Source organism: Prionailurus viverrinus, chromosome D1 (genome assembly GCF_022837055.1).
Source record: "Prionailurus viverrinus isolate Anna chromosome D1, UM_Priviv_1.0, whole genome shotgun sequence".
NCBI lineage: Eukaryota > Metazoa > Chordata > Mammalia > Carnivora > Felidae > Prionailurus > Prionailurus viverrinus.
Genome location: NC_062570.1, coordinates 89,964,326 through 89,981,577, shown reverse-complemented (window position 1 = coordinate 89,981,577; position 17,252 = coordinate 89,964,326). Strand labels below are relative to the sequence as shown.

Sequence of the window (17,252 nt, the reverse complement as noted above, 5' to 3'; positions counted from 1 at the left end):
GAGACCATTACAGAACCCAAATGTCATACAAAGCAGGTGGCACTTTGACTTCCCAGAGACCATTTCCACCTAATAATTCAATTAAAAGATTTTTTTTTTTATAAAGACAGTGCACAGTAATGTAGAAACGGAGCCTATTATTTAAAGAATTCCTCCACAGGACATTTCTGTAGTGAGTGACATCGAGTGTGTGACTTGGGAGATACAGTAGGTACTTTCCATTTTGAGCACACGTCCACATGACACTCAAATCACAAAACGTTATAGACTCCATTCCTGACCAGACTCTGGGAGACGGCCGCCTTCTCCTCAGAGCCATTGTTTTCTCCAAGCTCTCTTCCAGCACCTGCTTTTCCTCGCACTTTTCCTGACAGAGGAAGTACCGATGACCTGCTACAACCCTCAGCCCCGGGGTCGGGTTAAACCAGTTGTACCGCTTCCACGGCCAATCCTCCCTTGGAGTGGCCAGGGCTCCACTAGAATGTGGTCATCACATCCTGACTTCACCAGGTCCTGCTGCTTCACCTCAGGGCTCTCAGATTCATCCTCCCCTTCCTTCCTGTGTCTGGCCTTGACCCACTCTGCCTGGACCACTTCATACCCGAACTCTGGGCCCCCGGGCTCTTTCCCCCACAGCGACTCTTCACGCTGAAGACCTATCACGTCACTGTCTGCACGTCAAGTCTCCCCAACTCCTACATCCAGAACCTCACTGGCTGCAAGCCTCGGAGCCTGCATGACCGAGGTTCCACCTACCTTTCTACGTGTTTCATCCAGAACATTCCTCCTCACAAGCTATGTCCCAGACATCCCACATAATCAATCGCCTGTTCTGTAAACATACTGTTTAACGATATGAAATATTTCAAACATATGAAGAAATAGGGATTTTAACATAGTAGACTCATGTACCCAGAGCACCAAATTCACAAATGCTAATATTCTGCCGTATTTCATCTTGCTTAAGGAACAAAACACTAGTGAGATGGATGGTTAAGAGGCCCCTCCCACCCTGTCATCCCAGAGGTAAATACAATCCCGGTGTGTATCTTCTGTTTACTACTTTCACAACACACGCATAATTCAATTGTATGTGCACGTTTCATATGTATGTTATATATGTATATATACAGCCATATATAACATATAGATGCATGTGCATATATACTTTTGCACGTACATACACTCACTATATACAGATATATAGATACTACTTGGGTAGACAGACATACAGTTTTTCTAGTTTTAAAATAAACTCAAGTGGCACATACCATATAGATCTTTCCTCTTTCCCACTCGAAATTTCTTTAGAGATTTATCCATATCAGCATGTGAAGATCTGGTCTATCCATTGTAGTCGCTGGATAGCACTCCAGTTTGTGATGGCACCGCCATTTATTTACTCAGTCTCCTTAAATGGTCAACAAGACTTTCTCCAATGTTTCACTACTGCCAACAGAGCTGCAGTGAACAGTCTCACATACATCTCCACAGGCACTTGCAGAGATCTTCTCTCGGGCGACAATGCTGGACCCAAAGGACACATAACCCACCTTTCTTGGATGTTGCCGTGCCCAGGGCGCATGATGAGCCGGTCACCATAGTCATTTGTGCCCGACCCTGACTACTGCTGCCTGAGCCAGGCAAGCCTGAATCCAAGATGGGATTGCCAGGCGCCAGCGGCATGCAGGGCGTGGCCAGAAAACATGGACAGGCGGCCCAAATTCCTCCCTTAGGGTTTTTAGGATTAGGGCACAAGTGGGTCAGCGAGACACGGGAGCTGAGCGGGAAGAGACTGAGGGAGACGGGGCTGGGATGGTGTGCACTGAAGCCTGGAGGCAGGGGTGGGGAGGGTGAGAACATGGCAGGTGTGCAAAGAGGCACGCAAACGAGAACACCCAGGAGTGTCCATGCAGTTGTCAAGAGACATGGGCAAAGGCGCAGCCTCAGCCTGAGGAGGCTGCTGGCTCCAGTCTATGTCCTAGAGAAGGAGCCCTGCTTTAAGCTCCTCTCATCAGAGAGGCCCTCTTTCAAAGATCAACAGATGTCACCTCTGCCATAAAGCTTTCCTCTCTCCAGCCCACAGAACGACCGGCTCCTTCCTCCACCCTCACGGCACTTGCTGCACCTCTCTCACAACGCACACTCGGTTCCAGGCTGTGCCCAGTTAACTGACTCCACGGCAGCCCTCAGCACAAAAGGTAAGGGCCCCACCGGTACGCACCTGCCGCCGTTATTCAGTCTCCTGCACAACGCCAGGCATGGGGCTCTGCACACAGTAGGTGCTCACTCCATGTTTCATGCCCGAACAAAAGCCGTGAGCACCTTAAAAGCAGGGCCCACGTCACATAGCCAGGCTTTACAGGGGTATCAGGTACAGAGTAGGTCCTCAGTAAATGTGTCCTGAACAAATGACTGAAATGTGGCTTCCGTGAGCAAACACATCCGCCTGAACTACTCTCCCAGGGCCCGTACCAATGATCAGATTTCAAAGTGGAGGTGACCAGGCCAAAGGATAATTTATCTCCTTAAAGACGCTAAGTGTCAGTTAAATTGCTGTATTTAATAGGGCCTGACTTAGATGGGCCATTCTGAACAAAAGCAATAACTGGTCCAGTAATGAGCCTGCTTTAAACTGCTTTTACTACTACCACCCAGAGGCCGCGGGATTCCTCGAGCCATGAGACCGAGGCCCCACTCTGAGCGCGGCAGCCTTCGCAAACAAACCACGCACCCGGGACTCCCGTCTTCCACCACCCTGGAACCACACAGGGTATCTTCCAAGGGAACCCAGGGTAATCGTCTCCAGAGGTTCATTCCGGGATGGGTTTTTTTGTTTTGTTTTGTTTTTAATCATCTTGCCCAACAGGCTCTAAGCCTCGCACAGTTGAGCGCGCAAGACTGACAAAGAGTGAGTATGCTCCGGCCCAGAGGAGACGGGGCGGGAAGGCCTCAGAGAATCAATCCAGTATTAAATGTGTTTATTCTGTTTCTTGGGAGCATCCAATACTTATTAGCCGCGAGGAATGTGCCAGCATCAAAGAAGAGGGAGGGAGGGAAGGAAAGGGCCTTTATCTGCCACGACAGATTACAATCTCCGACAGACAAAACGAACAGAAGGCACACGCATACTGAAACTGGAAGACAAAGGAATTTGCACAACCAGAAGTCAGCTGAGTCCTTCAGTTCAAAAGGGCAGCGGAAAACACCTCAGCCTCAGCAATGCCCGGAACAGAGGAAGAGGGAAGGGAGGGACACAGGTCCACTCCTACGGGCCGTGTGCAGTGCACATCCTTGAGGTCACCTGGGAGAGTCAACTCCCTCTGGGCAGACCAGAAATCTGAATAAGCAGCACAGACCCCCGCCCACCGCCCTGGTGTCTTCCCTAAGCTCAACACCTACAGCCATTCATCAGATGACTCACAAGGACAACATGGGTAAAAAAAAAAAAAAAGAGGTCTAAGGTCGGACAGGCTCCAACTACCTCGAGCCAGCCGTACAACCTACTTGTGCGTCAGCATCCCAATCTGTTGAATGGGAATAAGGAAAGGTGCTGCCTACTCATAAAAATAGCCATCATTTTGGAGCACGGAATAGGGGCCATTCTGTAGGCTATGCGCTGTCATGTTTCACCTGATGCCAGTCGGCTGTCATCCCTCCAGGCAAGCATATGACTGTCCCAGCGTGCTAGATGAGGAAACTGAGGTTTGAAAGAGGTGATACCACATTCCCAAGGCTACACAGGAGCACGTGGAGGGGCCAGGCCTAGAGGCGGGCCAGCCAGAGCTGGGAGCTTCTTAGCCTCTCCCGCTGAGAAGGTGGCACGGTTTGAAAGAGGCTTTACACCAAAAAAGGTTAATCATTACTATTTTGTTATGTATTATTTACATCTGCTGCTCTGATTCTCTTTGTCACGCACCTGGCCCCTGGCTTTCTCAATCGGGCAAGGACGGACATGGGTTCTTGGTCAACCAGAGCTCCACCCACACTGCCACGCACACAGGGGGCTCTGGCCGCAGTCAGGAAACCCAGCCAATGGCAGAATTTCCCTTCTAGGCACCAAGGGGGGCAACCACAGCCCTGCTGGAGGCCAACCCTGTGGAAGGACGGGCCACCCCTCCACCCACCTCCCACCTCCAGCTCGGACCCCTCACCGCAGACGGGATTTTCTATTCCTGAGGTGGACCCTTTGACCAGCATGTCATTCATAAGGGGAGGAAGAAAAGAAGACGTTTGCGGTGCCTGGGTGGCTCAGTCGGTTAAGAATCCAACCTCAGTTCAGGTCATGGTCTCACAGTTCGCGAGTTCAAGCCCTGGGTCAGGCTCTGTGCTGACAGCTCAGAGCCTGGAACCTGCTTCGGATTCTGTGTCTCCCTCTCTCTCTGCCCCTCCCCCGCTCGCACTCTGTGAGAAATGAATACACTTTTAAAAAAATTTAAAGAAAACCTTTATTTCCATGTGAGTCTTTTTAACCCAGGAGACGGTCCCGTGACGAAGGAGCAAGTATTTACGCAAATAATTAACCAAGGAGGTACGGTGTTCTGTCCAAATGTTGAGCAAAACTTATTAAAAAAAAAACAAAACACAGCCCTGGCCACGAAATGGCCTCTCAAGGGCCACAGGAGGGGACAGCAGGTCTGAATCAGCTCCTAGAGACTCAGAAATGAACCCTGTAGAGAATGAAGTTCGCGCCTACAGTGACCGGGCCCTTCTTGGTACCTCTGCCCTCCCCCTCCCTCCCCATCCTTTCCCCGGAGAAAATTCTCTCGTCTTTGCATCTCTGGCCAAGGCTGTGCTGTGTTCCTTGACAATTCACTGGCACCAAACAGCTGATTCAAGAGCTGTAGGGACACACCAGCTCCCCTTCTCTCCTAATCCCTTGTGTGTACTTTCTCAATTTTCTATCAATCCCTACCTCGAATTTTACTTAAAGCGGAAGGGCTAGAAGCCAGGGAGTCTAAATAACAGCCAGAAACTTCTCAAGTGTTTACCCTACAACGCTCAGAAAATAGAATCTTCGCTTGAAACCTAAACAGATGGCCCCCCGCCCCCGCATAAGCTGTGGCCATGGGGGGTGTAGGCGCACTGAATACTGCGCCCAAGGCAAAACCATGCAATCAGTCCTCTCCGCGTCCTGAGCTCTCCTAACCACTCCAGACTCCACGTGAAGGTGTTTACAACGAGGCTATTCAGTGCCAGTACCTTTTTTTTAACCCCAAATTCTGCTTAATCTTTGAAAAAAGAACACCCAACCTCTGGGCTGGCACAGAGGGCCTGGGTATCAGAAGGCTCAGCTTATAGTCTCAGCTTGGTCATTAATACACTGGGTACCCCTGCACCCACGTCTTAAGCCCTGGGACTCGGTTTTTTCATCTGTTAAATGGAGAGGAATCTATCAATGTACAGGTTATGGAAAATTAATTTGGTGGGAAACAGCAGCAACTTTTTAAAGAAACTGAATGGAAGAGATTGGAGTCGATCAGAGTGTAATAGACACAGAAGAGTAGGTTTTGATTGAGCTTCATATAGATGATCTAGATTGCAATGTAAATGTGATTTTTTTTTAAATGCTTATTTTTGAGAGAGAGAGAGAGAGAGAGAGAGAGAGAGAGAGAGAGAGAGAGAGATGCAGCAGGGGAGGGGAAGGGTGGGGGGGAGAGGATCTGATGCTGGCTCTGTGCTGACAACAGAAGCCTGACATGGGACTTGAACCTGCAAAGCACAAGATCATGACCTGAGCTGAAGTCAGACACTTAACTGACTGAGCCACCCAGGCGCCCCTATAAATGTGATTTTTAACAGCATGACTGAGATATAATTCACATACCATACAATTTACCCATGCTTTTACCTTAAAAGTATCCAACTTAATGGCTTTTAGTAAATTCAGAGTTACACAACCATAACCACATTGGTTTTGGGACATTTCATCACCCCAAAAGGAAACCACATGCCCATTAGCATTCACTCTCCATTTCTTCTCAAGCCTGGGCTACCACCAAACTACTTTCTGTCTCCAAGGATTTACCTATTCTGGACACTTCATATAAACAGAATCATACGCCATGTGGTGTTTTGTGTCTCGCTTCTTTCGCTTAGTATAATGATCTCAAGGTCCGGTCATGATACAACATGTATCATTACTTCATTCCTTTTTATGGCTGTATAATATTCCATGGCATGAGTATAATACATTTATTTACCCATCCATCCACGGATGACAGCAGTGTAATTACCACTTTGGGGCTGTCATGAATAACACAGCAATGAACCATCTGTGTCCAAATGTCTGTGTACACACATAAATGTGTTTCTTTGGGTTACTATCAAAAAAGTTTGAGGCCAGGGGCCTAGAGGGTTACTGAGGGATAACTACATCATTCTGAGATTTTTTTTTTTAATCAATTCTATGGACTTTTGCTTCAGGAAAGAAAATAAAGATCATCAAATCAAAGCTGCATTCTTATTGATGCGGCCACCAGAGAATCTGGGGGCAAATCTTCAAGAACCTATCATTTCAGAGAATTTCAACCCTAGGAATATGCAACTTCACTGTCCAAACAGATTGGGAGAGGGGCCATTTCCTTGCTGACAGAAGCTGCTGAACTATCAGCAGAATTCAGTATTAGGTCAATTTCCTTGTTTGAGCCAGCTCCAAGTTGGATCGAATTCCAAGATGTAAATTTCTACATCGCAAGGTTTCAGACACAAGGGCACTCACAAGACACAATGAGAGGCCACTACAGGCTCTTTCCAATACACACACACACACACACACACACACACACACACACACACACACTATTCAATTTATAAACTGCTCCATATGAAATCTGACTCCTACAACTGCAGCTATAAAAGAGCTGATACTAGAGGAGAGGCGATGGTCAAAAGCAACTCCCTCCGCTAGCAAACCTGCATTAATAATTTAACTATTAACAGGCATGAAACTCACGAAGCTTGAGAGCAAGGACTCTGTGGTCATCTGGGACACCGAGAACATCTCCATCGTTCCCCTCTTTCTATTTCAAAACCAGAGACTCCATTGTCTTAAAGAACTTGTCATCCTCAGAGAAAGGGAACATGACAAATTTGTGAAATCTAAAGAATAAATACAATTCCTATATGCCTTAAATTTATGGCCCTCACAAAGCCTGCAAAATATGATAAACCATTATAGGTTTTTCCTGTCTCCCCTGCCTTGGCCACAATTAATTTCACCAAGTTTGAGTGTAATACAGAATGTAATATATGGAGGCGGGAGATTTAGAGCCCTCATTGCCTTGCAGTAAATAAGCTTCTGCAGTTTGGGGACCCAGAGGTAAAAAAAAAAGAAGCAATAACGAGAGTCCTCATTTTGGGGAACCATTGGTGTGCATTTTCTGTTTTGCATCGTTAAGCAAGACAAAAGTGCCCGAAGGAAACCGACAGCACTGGGCTAAAGTCACTCAAAATCCAAATGCCAAACGTATTCTGTAATTGAGATGCACGGCATCTCGTATACATGCCCTAGAAGAACATCATATTGCAAATAAGAGCTATGCGTGATCAAAAACAACAGAAAATGCTCTCGTTTTATTGATACTATAAACCTCAAAGGTCTATATGGGTTTTCCCAAGCACTGTCTTGAGAAGAGTAATGGAAACTATTATTTAATGAGGGCCTACTATGTGTGCATATTGTGTTAATCCTTTACCTACACTACTGTAAAGGGTAGAATCGTGTGTCCCTGCCCCACAAAGCTATGTTCAAGTTCTGACCTCCAGTAACTATGAATGGGACCTATTTGTAAAGAGGTTCTTGCAGATGTAACCAGGTGAAGAAGAGGTCATCCTGGATCAGCGTGGACCCTGAACCTCTGTCTAAGGGAAGAAGCACTGCCCATCGGACCCAGATTTTAAATGTCTCATTCATTCAACTCAGCCAACGTTTGCTGAGTGCTGAGAAGGTGTGAGGAAAAGAGCCAGTAAAAGATTCACAGAAATACAGCCCCGACTCTTCATTTTTTTCTCAAGCAAATGGGCCTGAGGACTTACTCGGAGTTAGTGAACCCATCACCAACAGGCATGCTCTGTGCGCTCTGTGGCACAGAGTGGTACTCACCCCCGTCTATATTGTCTATACCACCAGGCCTGTCTGTATCACCCTACTGCCCCCCCACTTCCCAGGCCAGGCAGGCCACATGACCGGTGTAGGCCAATGGAATGTGGACAAAACTGACTCCTATCACTTTCAGGGTAAAGAACAGAAGAACCAGCACCTGACAAGTCCTGCAAACCCCGGGACAAAGTCACCATGAGTAGATTCCTGCCAGAGTCTTTGTGTAAGTGAAGCACAGGCTTTTATGTGTTAAACCAATGAACTACTGGGGAAACCATACTGCAGCAAAGAGCTGTCCTACCGTGACTAATACATTCTCTAACATACATCTCTGCGTGAGCATATACCACTATAAAGTAGCTGGTTAAATTCCAAGACCCAGAGCCTGACTGGGGCCCAAGCACTAAAAGGCCCCACTGACTTTTTTTTAAATTTATTTACTTGGAGAGAGAGAGAGCAGGTGCACACACAAGCAGGGGAGGGGCAGAGAGAGAATCCCAAGCAGGCTCCACAGCTTTCAGCACAGAGCCTGACTCGGGGCTTGATCTCACCAACTGTGAAATCATGACCTGAGCCAAAAGAGACTCTTTTTTTTCTTCTTAAATGTTTATTTTTTGAGAGAGAGACAGAGCATGAGTGGGGGAGGAGCAGAGAGAGAGGGAGACACAGAATCCGAAGCAGACTCCAGGCTCCGAGCTGTCAGCACAGAGCCCGACGCGGGGCTCGAACCCACAAACCGTGAGATCACGACCCGAGCCAGAGTCGGATGCTCCAACCGACTGAGCCACCCAGGCGCCCCAAGAGACTCTTAACCAAGTGAGCCACCCAGGTGCCCCTAAAAGGTCCCAGTGACTTTTAGCATTACCACCCCATTCTCCAGAAAGTCCCACCACCTCAGCAGGCCAACTTACAGAATCTGCAGAAACACGCTCTCCCATGGGGCCTGCTACATGGCCTGACTCATCTAAAATGAAAACCTCAAAATGCTAAAGGTTAATAACTGAAGGGACAAACACAATGGACGACCCGCAGAATCAGAGACACAGGGTGAATGAGGGAGAAATCAAGTAAGGAACAATGATTTTTCAAAATAAGCTATGCAGAGGTGCCTCCGAATCTCCCAGAGTGTGAGGATTCCAGGGGAGGGCACAGACTTTCTCGCCACCCACAACCCACCCCAACAACGCCCACCTAACCAAACCAGCCGAGATGACCTGTTCTACACATTTCGCTACCATGTCACCATTTTCTCAGAGAAAAGGCAAGACTGGCTCGATTGGGACTCTCAGTTTTCCCACTTACCACGTGTCCCTGGACAGGTCACTTCCCCCCGGAGAGTATATCTATCAATCGGGCAAGAATGCTTACCTTGCAGGCCTAGCATGAGAAATTAACTAAAATGATTGCACAAAACTGCCGGAGGTACTGTAGACAGTCAACAAATAATCTTTCTCTTCCCCACCAGCATAAATACTGGCCAAATAAGTCTGCTGCACATGGGGCTGGAAATGTTTATTCTGCAATTAGTAATATGAGAGCGCCTTTTCTAAAACTTTTTGGTGGGAGCCCAAAATCTCTAGGTAAACTAGAGAATAACACCATTCGCCCCAAAATGGAGTGATCCAATTCAAGTATTTAGCAAGCACCAAAAAGACACCAGATTTCTCACCAAGCAGGAAAAACCCCTCAGAATCAGCAAACTTCTCCTCTTCTTCCCCATGCAACAAAATAAATAGGGGAAATAACCCGAAAACCTGGCAGATGGCCTCACAAGGCACACACAAAATGCCTAGATGTGAAGGGTCTCCAGACTACTAACTAGCATCACTGGTACAATCACCCACCATCTCATCGTCAAGGTTGAGGAGAATGGCGTAGCACCTTCCACCGTAATAACGAAAACTTCCTTCGCTGTGGAAACTAAGGCAGGCACTTTGTATATGCCATCACTTTTGATATCCAGAATAAATTCTATAGGTTGGGGCAGGGGTCTGTGACAGCGACAGCTTAACAGCCCAGCCCATTTTTGCGCTGGTTTCTTCCAGTCCCTTCAGGGAACTCCTCCCCTGCCTCCATCAGACACAGTGGGGTGCGACCTCCTCATGGGTGAGCTTCTCAGGGTCTCTGAGACAGATGACCACAAGCTGGGCGGTTCACATCAACAGATGTGAACAATCCTGGAGGACAGGAGTGCGAAATCCTGGAGGACAGGAGTGCGAAATCGAGGTGTTGATAGGGTGCTTCCTTCTGGAGACTCTCCAGGAGAATCCATCCCTGCCTCTTTCCTAGCTTCTGGGGGCTGCTGGCAATCCCTGGCGTTCCTCCAACCTCTGCCTGTCTTCACACGACCTTCTCTATGTCTCCTCCTCTTATAAGGACAATGTCATTAGACTTAGGGCCCACCCAGATAATCTAGCATGGTATCCTCTCAAGATCCTCAACTTCATTACAACTGCAAAGACCCTTTCTCCAAATAAAGTCACATTCACAGGTTCGGGGTAGACAAATCTTTGGGGGGGACCACCATTAACTCACTACACCTCACTACAGGGGTCTACGCTAGCCACTCAGAGAACCTCACGCCCACCTCTACCCCAAACCCTCAACCCAGCCATGTAACCCAGGCGGGTCCATGCAGTTTACTAAACGGACAGAGAGAGAGGGCTGTAACCAGCACTAATAGAAACACAATGCAGGGGCGCCTGGGGGGCTCAGTCAGTTAAGTGTGCAATTCTTGATCTCAGCTCAGGTCATGATCTCACGGTTTGTGAGTTCGAGCCCTGCATCAGGCTCTGTGCTGACAATGTGGAGCCTGCTTGGGATTCCCTCTCTCTCTCTCTCTCTCTCTCTCTCTCTCTGCTCCTCCCCTGCTAGCTTGCTCACTCTGTCTCTCTCTCTCAAAATAAATAAACTTGAAAAAAAAGAAACACAATACAAACCACATATGTAATTTAAATGTTTCTAGTAGCCAGAAAGCAAAAAGGAACAGGTATAATACATTTTATTTAACCCAATATGTCCAACGTAGGGTAGTTATGGTCCTGGTCTTAAAAGAGTTTACAAAAGAGGCCCCAAACATGGGACTAGTTACTGCAACCCAGAACAGCTGAGGAAATAAAACCGACGAAGGCAGGACCAAAGAGCTCCAACTCACAAGCCATGAAGCCAAGTAAAAAAGGACCTTTCTTCAGCTTCCGATGGAAGAACCAAGAGTAGAAAATGCAGATTTTCTGACATGCAACCAACATGTGCCTTGAATACCCCCACACACACACCACGATCCCAGCCTGGGTAGCAGGGCTACTGCTGAGTCCTGCTCATGGGTGAAGCTAGGGCAATGCCAACTCGGTGGGGGACGCCCCGCACTCAGGGATTTCCAAGGCCATCTTGCCAGGGGGCTGTCTGTGACAACAGTGGTTTTAGCAAACTGCAGGCTTCTAGGAAAGGGCAGGAACAGACTTCCCTCCCTAAGGGATGGGGGGGGGGGGGTGAAGGTCTATCTAAAAGAACTATCTATTAGATATTAGGACTATCTAAAAGAACATGAGAGAGGTGCACTCTTAGAAAAATATGAGGATATAAGAACCCAATCTTTCAACAGGAGGTGCACCAGCCAAAGAATCTTAGGTCTTCATGAGTAACTTTCTGTTCTTAATAATATTGAGAGCCTACTGGGTGCTAGCCCAGGACAGCCCTTTTTTATAAATGTTACCACATTTAGTCCTCACAATAATCCACTGAGGTGGTTATCGCCTCCATTTTGCAGATGAAGAAACTTGAGATCAGAGAGGTTAAAGTGACACTGCTGAGAAACAGCCTGGGTCTGGTCCCAAGTCACTCTGCTTCCAGAGCTGTCACTCTTCCCCCCCCTCTGACTCCACCTTCCCGTTGATGCCTGTATTTCCCCACCATGTGACCTCATGACTCTGACCTTGGGGGAAAGAACCAGTCATAGCTCTAAGTAGACCATGGGAACCCCAAGAGAATGATTTTCTAGATTTTTTTTATATGAAATTTCCCAACCAATATGAAAACCAGAACCTGAATGATAATGGACTCCCCTGGGGTCAGCAGTGGCCCTAGGGTCTCCATCAACAGCTTCTAAACCGAGGTCCCCGGTGGCTGGGAACATCAAAGATTCCCAGGGTTAGTTCAAAGGGGCCAACCAAACGTGTCCACTTGCCTAAATGCCCAGCACTCGGCACATCAAATGTCTCTGTTCAAACACATTAGTGTGGTAACAATAACTACATCCTTCCGAAGGAATCTCTCGCAGATATAAAGTCTTTCGTTAAGATTTAACAATACAGATTATTATTTAATAATTGCAGTTTGGTAACAAGCTATGTCAAAACATCTGGTTTGTGGGAGAATATTCGGCAAGAAGTCCTTGGCTGGGTTAGACAGAACGGAAGTAGACTGGGATTTATCAGCCCTGTGTCATCCACACTTGGGAAGCTGGAAACCGCCTCCGTGAGGCCCAGTGGAAGGGCCCAAGTTTACCATTAAAAACATAACATTCCTCATGCTGTCATTCTCCCAAACTGCTTAACAAACCTCACATTTTTTCATTAACCTTCACGGCGGGGGAGCTAGGTGAATGAGAATTTCCATGTCATATACGTAAAGAGAAACAGTGATCCCATTTCTAAAAGGAGTAACTCAAACCAACTAATCACCAGTAGATTAGTTCCCAGCATGACCTTGCCCATCCAGATAAAGTCAATGGCGAAAAGGTAAGACAAATGCCAGGGAGCCCTGGTGGTAATTTCCTCTGCGGTTTGACTTTCTATGGGTCCAATATTTCTCTATAAGAAGCCTCAATTTCCCCAGCAACGGAATGGGGAGAATATCTACTACCTGGTAATGAAGACATAGCCACAAATGACTTTGGACTGCCTAGATAATCAGCATTATGCAAATTGACATAGCAACCATTACAAAGCAACTAAACACAGTTATAAATCTTATAAAAATACTTCCGTGGAAATTAAGGCTCAATTAAGAGGCTCCGTATTAAAAAAAAAAAAATCTCGATCACCTTGTTATTTTAAAGACAACAGTATTTAAAGCCAGCATAGCCACTCCTAGAGAAGGGATATGCTCAACTAATTGAACAGTGGAAACCAGGGTAAGGTAGAAGGGCCCCCAGTGACCCCTGGGCTGAATACAAACAGGCCCATCAGGCGACCCACCTCAAAATATCCATAAGCCCTTGCTGATCAATGGGCTACTTACACCCAGATGCAGCACGGAAGAAAGGAAAATTCCATATGTTCCCATACCTCCTCACCTTCCCCCGTAACTACAGCCCCCCACCACTGTCTCCTGGCAGACAGTCTCTCCTTTGCTGTCCTGCCTGCTGTTCCTGTGCAGTGAGTGTATTCAATAAACTTCTATCCCCTTGGTTCTGCCTCGGGTGAATTCTTTCACAGCCAGCGCGGGCCTCCACCTGATCGGGTCGTCCCCCATGATACAGGACCTTTCCGTAACAGTCTTGATAAAGCTCCACATCAATAAACAGCTAGCTAACAAGAAGGGACAAGAGGGGCGCCCGGAGGGCTCAGTCTGTTAAGCATCTGACTTCAGCTCAAGTCATGATCTCATGGTTTGTGAGTTCGAGCCCTGCAGCGGGGCTCTCTGCTGTCAGCTCAGAGCCTGCTTCGGATGCTCTCCCGCTCTCTCTACCCCTCCCCCCCTCACTCACGCTCGCTCACTCTCTCTCTCGAAAATAAACAAACATTTAAAAAAATAAAATAAGAAAGAAGAAGACAAGGACAGACCCGGCAAAACAGATGCAAGACAGGCTGGAATCAAGAGACCAGGAGATCCCTCCCCAGGGGAGAGCCGCTGACTCAAGAGCCTTGTCCCAGGTATCACATCAACTCCCTATTTCTCTGCAAGAGCTACAAGACCCAGTATAGCTTATAAATTCTCTTTCACACACGGCACCTAGGAAAAACCTGAGCTAACCCGACTCAACATAAATTTGCTTATCCCAGGGCCGTCAGAAGAGGCAAAAGAACAACAACTGCCTAAAACAAACGGACCAGAAGCTTGGAGACTCACCATTCCAACGCTCGTGTAACTTAAAAAGATATCTGCACCCTCGTGTTCACTGCAGCTTTGTTCACAATGGCCAAGACACGGGGGCAACCTCAGTGTCCACCAACGGACGAATGGATAAAGAAAAAGTGCTTCAATACTAAACCGCTTGACGCAAAAGCAGCATCTAAACTAAAAGAACTCCTCTCTCTCCCTAACCCAAGGCACTTGGATGGCTAGAGAAATAGTTCTGAGTGTGGGCATTTAAAATTTAAATGTTTCGATGAGCTGACTCTCGAGGGCTCAGCAAGTGATCAATTTACCCTTTACCAGTCTTTGCCCGCTTAGTAATTCGCTCCAGGTACCTTCCGCGTAGGTGAAGACCATGAGGCTGTGAAAACATGGCAAACCCTGCCAGGACTGACACGCAGAGGGACCCTCAAGTCTAGGGCACTCGGTCCGGCCACAGGTGCCAAGCACAGCAGAGCTGGGGACCCAAAGATGTGTGAGAAGCAGCCCCAACTGCACCAAGGAGCTTAGTTCGCCAAGAAGAGCTGACGGAAGCAGGAAAACGTTCAACGGGCATCAGTCCGGGCCACACATCACGTGACTGTTACAGACACAAAAGATGAGGCTGCTCTGCCCTGGACCGCCCCGGCCCTGGACAAGGGCTGGGTGGAGGAGCTCTGCACTGCAGGTATGCAAACCTCCAGGGACGATGAGGCTGGGGACAGGCAGGATCCAGTTCACAGAGGGCTACAGTTTGGATCTTTGCCTTTGATGGACTGGGGGACGTGCCTCAGGGCCATTTCCCTTCCTCCCAAAAATGTAAATGAGCGCCTAGCTTTTTTAAAGGGGCCAGCATCCCCTGCATCACCCCGGCGCATCTGGGGTAGTCAGCCATCACGAATCAAGAAACAGACCTCGCTCTGGAACACGTTCCATGGAGCTGCCCACGTGAGAGGCTGCAGCCCTGCAAACTGCCATCCACAGCACAGAGTGGCCACTGTGGACGTGGAGGGAGGGGCGGGGCTTCTGGCTTGATACCACTGCCGGTTTTCCCAAAACATGCACCCTAAGGGGTCACGTGAGAGTTCTCCCCACCTGGCCTCTCCAGGATACCTGTGATTCTTCTTTCAGAGCTGCTTGGGAGGATGAGGCATGTTTCCTGTAACATACTAGCCCAGTGAAGCCATCTACCCCTGTACCCTTTCTTGCCCTAAAACAAGTTTTCAGAAGTAAAACTCTAGTCCTTGGTCTTTTTCCCTTCGTGATGAACTCCCATATATACCCCCTGTGATGTGTTTTCTCCTCCCGTAATCACTAAGAGGGCTCCCAATGTGACCTCAGCACAGTGCTTACTCTCGTTTGTAGCAGAAGGTGGCTATGTGACTACACGCTGGCCCATGGGATATAGACAGAAGTCCTGTATGTGACTTACAGGAAGGGCCTTTGAGAAGAAGAAGCTCATTCTTTTTTTTTTTTAAGTTTATTTATTCATTTTAAGGGAGCACGCCCAAGCAGGGGAGGGACAGAGAGAGGGAGGGAGAATCCCAAGCGGGCTCCACCCTGTCAGCACAGAGCCCGACATGGAGCTCGAACTCACAAATCCGTGAGATCATGGCCTGAGCTGAAACCAAGAGCCAGACACTTAACCAACTGAGCCACCCAGGTGCTGCAAGAAGGAGCTCATTCCACTTAGGGTCTTCCTCCTTCTTGCAGGCTGGAATTCAGATGACGTGGCTGGTACTCAAGCAGTCGCTCTGGGCCATGGAGGAGCTAGCAGAGGAATGTGTAAGAAAGGGAGCCTGGGCCCCTGAGGACTTGGAGCCACCAAGCCCCTCTGAATCACCTACCTCCAGAAAGCTCTGCAAGCCACTCAGTGGGCTAAGCGCATGCCTGAGTAATGGAATTTTCATGCTATAAATCAAGTTACTAAATTTGGCTTGAGTTGCAGTAGACTGAGAGCACCCAAACAAAACACGTTTATAAATACATTTAAGCGCACATATTTCCAAGACTCCAAGAGGAATAAAAAGCCAAAGCAATACAACTAAACATGCACGCGCGCGCGCGCGCACACACACACACACACACACACACACACACACAGGCATGCATATGCACATACACACACACATACACACACACAGACCACTGAAGTCACTGTCCACCCTGCCACACAACAGAATTCAACTCACACAGACTCTTCCGGGAGAAGTTCCATTTGTTCCAACATTGTCTCAGATCCTTCAAAGTGTCTTTCGCACCCCCACTACCCTGAGCTCTTGGAGAGAAGAGACTGGGCATTATTCAACTCAGTATCCCCAAGTGCCTAACACAATGCCTGGAACATAGTAAGTTTGATAATGAATGAAATAAAATTCACCCACTGGGCCAGGAAAAGGGAAAAGAGTGTACATGGACATATCAACATCTTCCCTCTTGGTGGCATCTATGTCTGTTTCTTGTAAACATACTCATCCATTCCCCGAAGGCCCCCACCCCTCTCTACTGTAGACACTCCCCCTACAGAGGCTCCTCACCCCACCCTCCAGCTCGCATCACCTGCTGTGAGGGAGAAATCTTTCAGCCCCACCACCTAGAAGTCCTGGGTCATCTCCACCAACCTTCCTTTTCCTACTAGGACACTGACCATCCACACTTCTGAAAGAGTTGGATCCACCGAATTAATCCCTATAACAATCCTTTTCTCGATTGTGAAGGGACAAGAGGATCCAACTGCATACACTTCCAAGTTCAACTTCTACCATGATTACAATTCACTGGCAACAAGGTTACAGAACCACCTGGCAGGTTTATTGCCAACATCACTTCAGTCAGCCCTCATGGTCTGCAGCTCTGGGACCAGCCTATTTCTCCTTCAGGGCCTGGGCTCAGGTCCCCCGCCAGCACCCTATACTCCGGGAAATGAAAGCCCTCTGACTCCTCCTACCTGATAGCAAAATGGTCCTCACTCTGCATCACCGGACTCTCCAGCCCTGCCAAGGCATATTCTAAACAGCCATTCTCCTGAGCCTGGCCATTCAATCCCTTACTTGTTCTAAGAAGTTTTTACCCCATCAGCATGCCCAAACAACACTAA

General features: G+C 48.0%; 1 protein-coding gene and 1 non-coding gene across 6 annotated transcripts in view; both read right to left on the bottom strand.

Moving 5' to 3' along the window:
- Positions 1-17,252, bottom strand: part of LDLRAD3 (low density lipoprotein receptor class A domain containing 3) — a 281,064-nt gene that overhangs the window by 213,627 nt on the left and 50,185 nt on the right. The window lies entirely within an intron of this gene.
- Positions 8,810-8,895, bottom strand: TRNAQ-CUG (transfer RNA glutamine (anticodon CUG)). The gene has a single exon. It is a non-coding gene; the product is annotated as a tRNA-Gln (tRNA).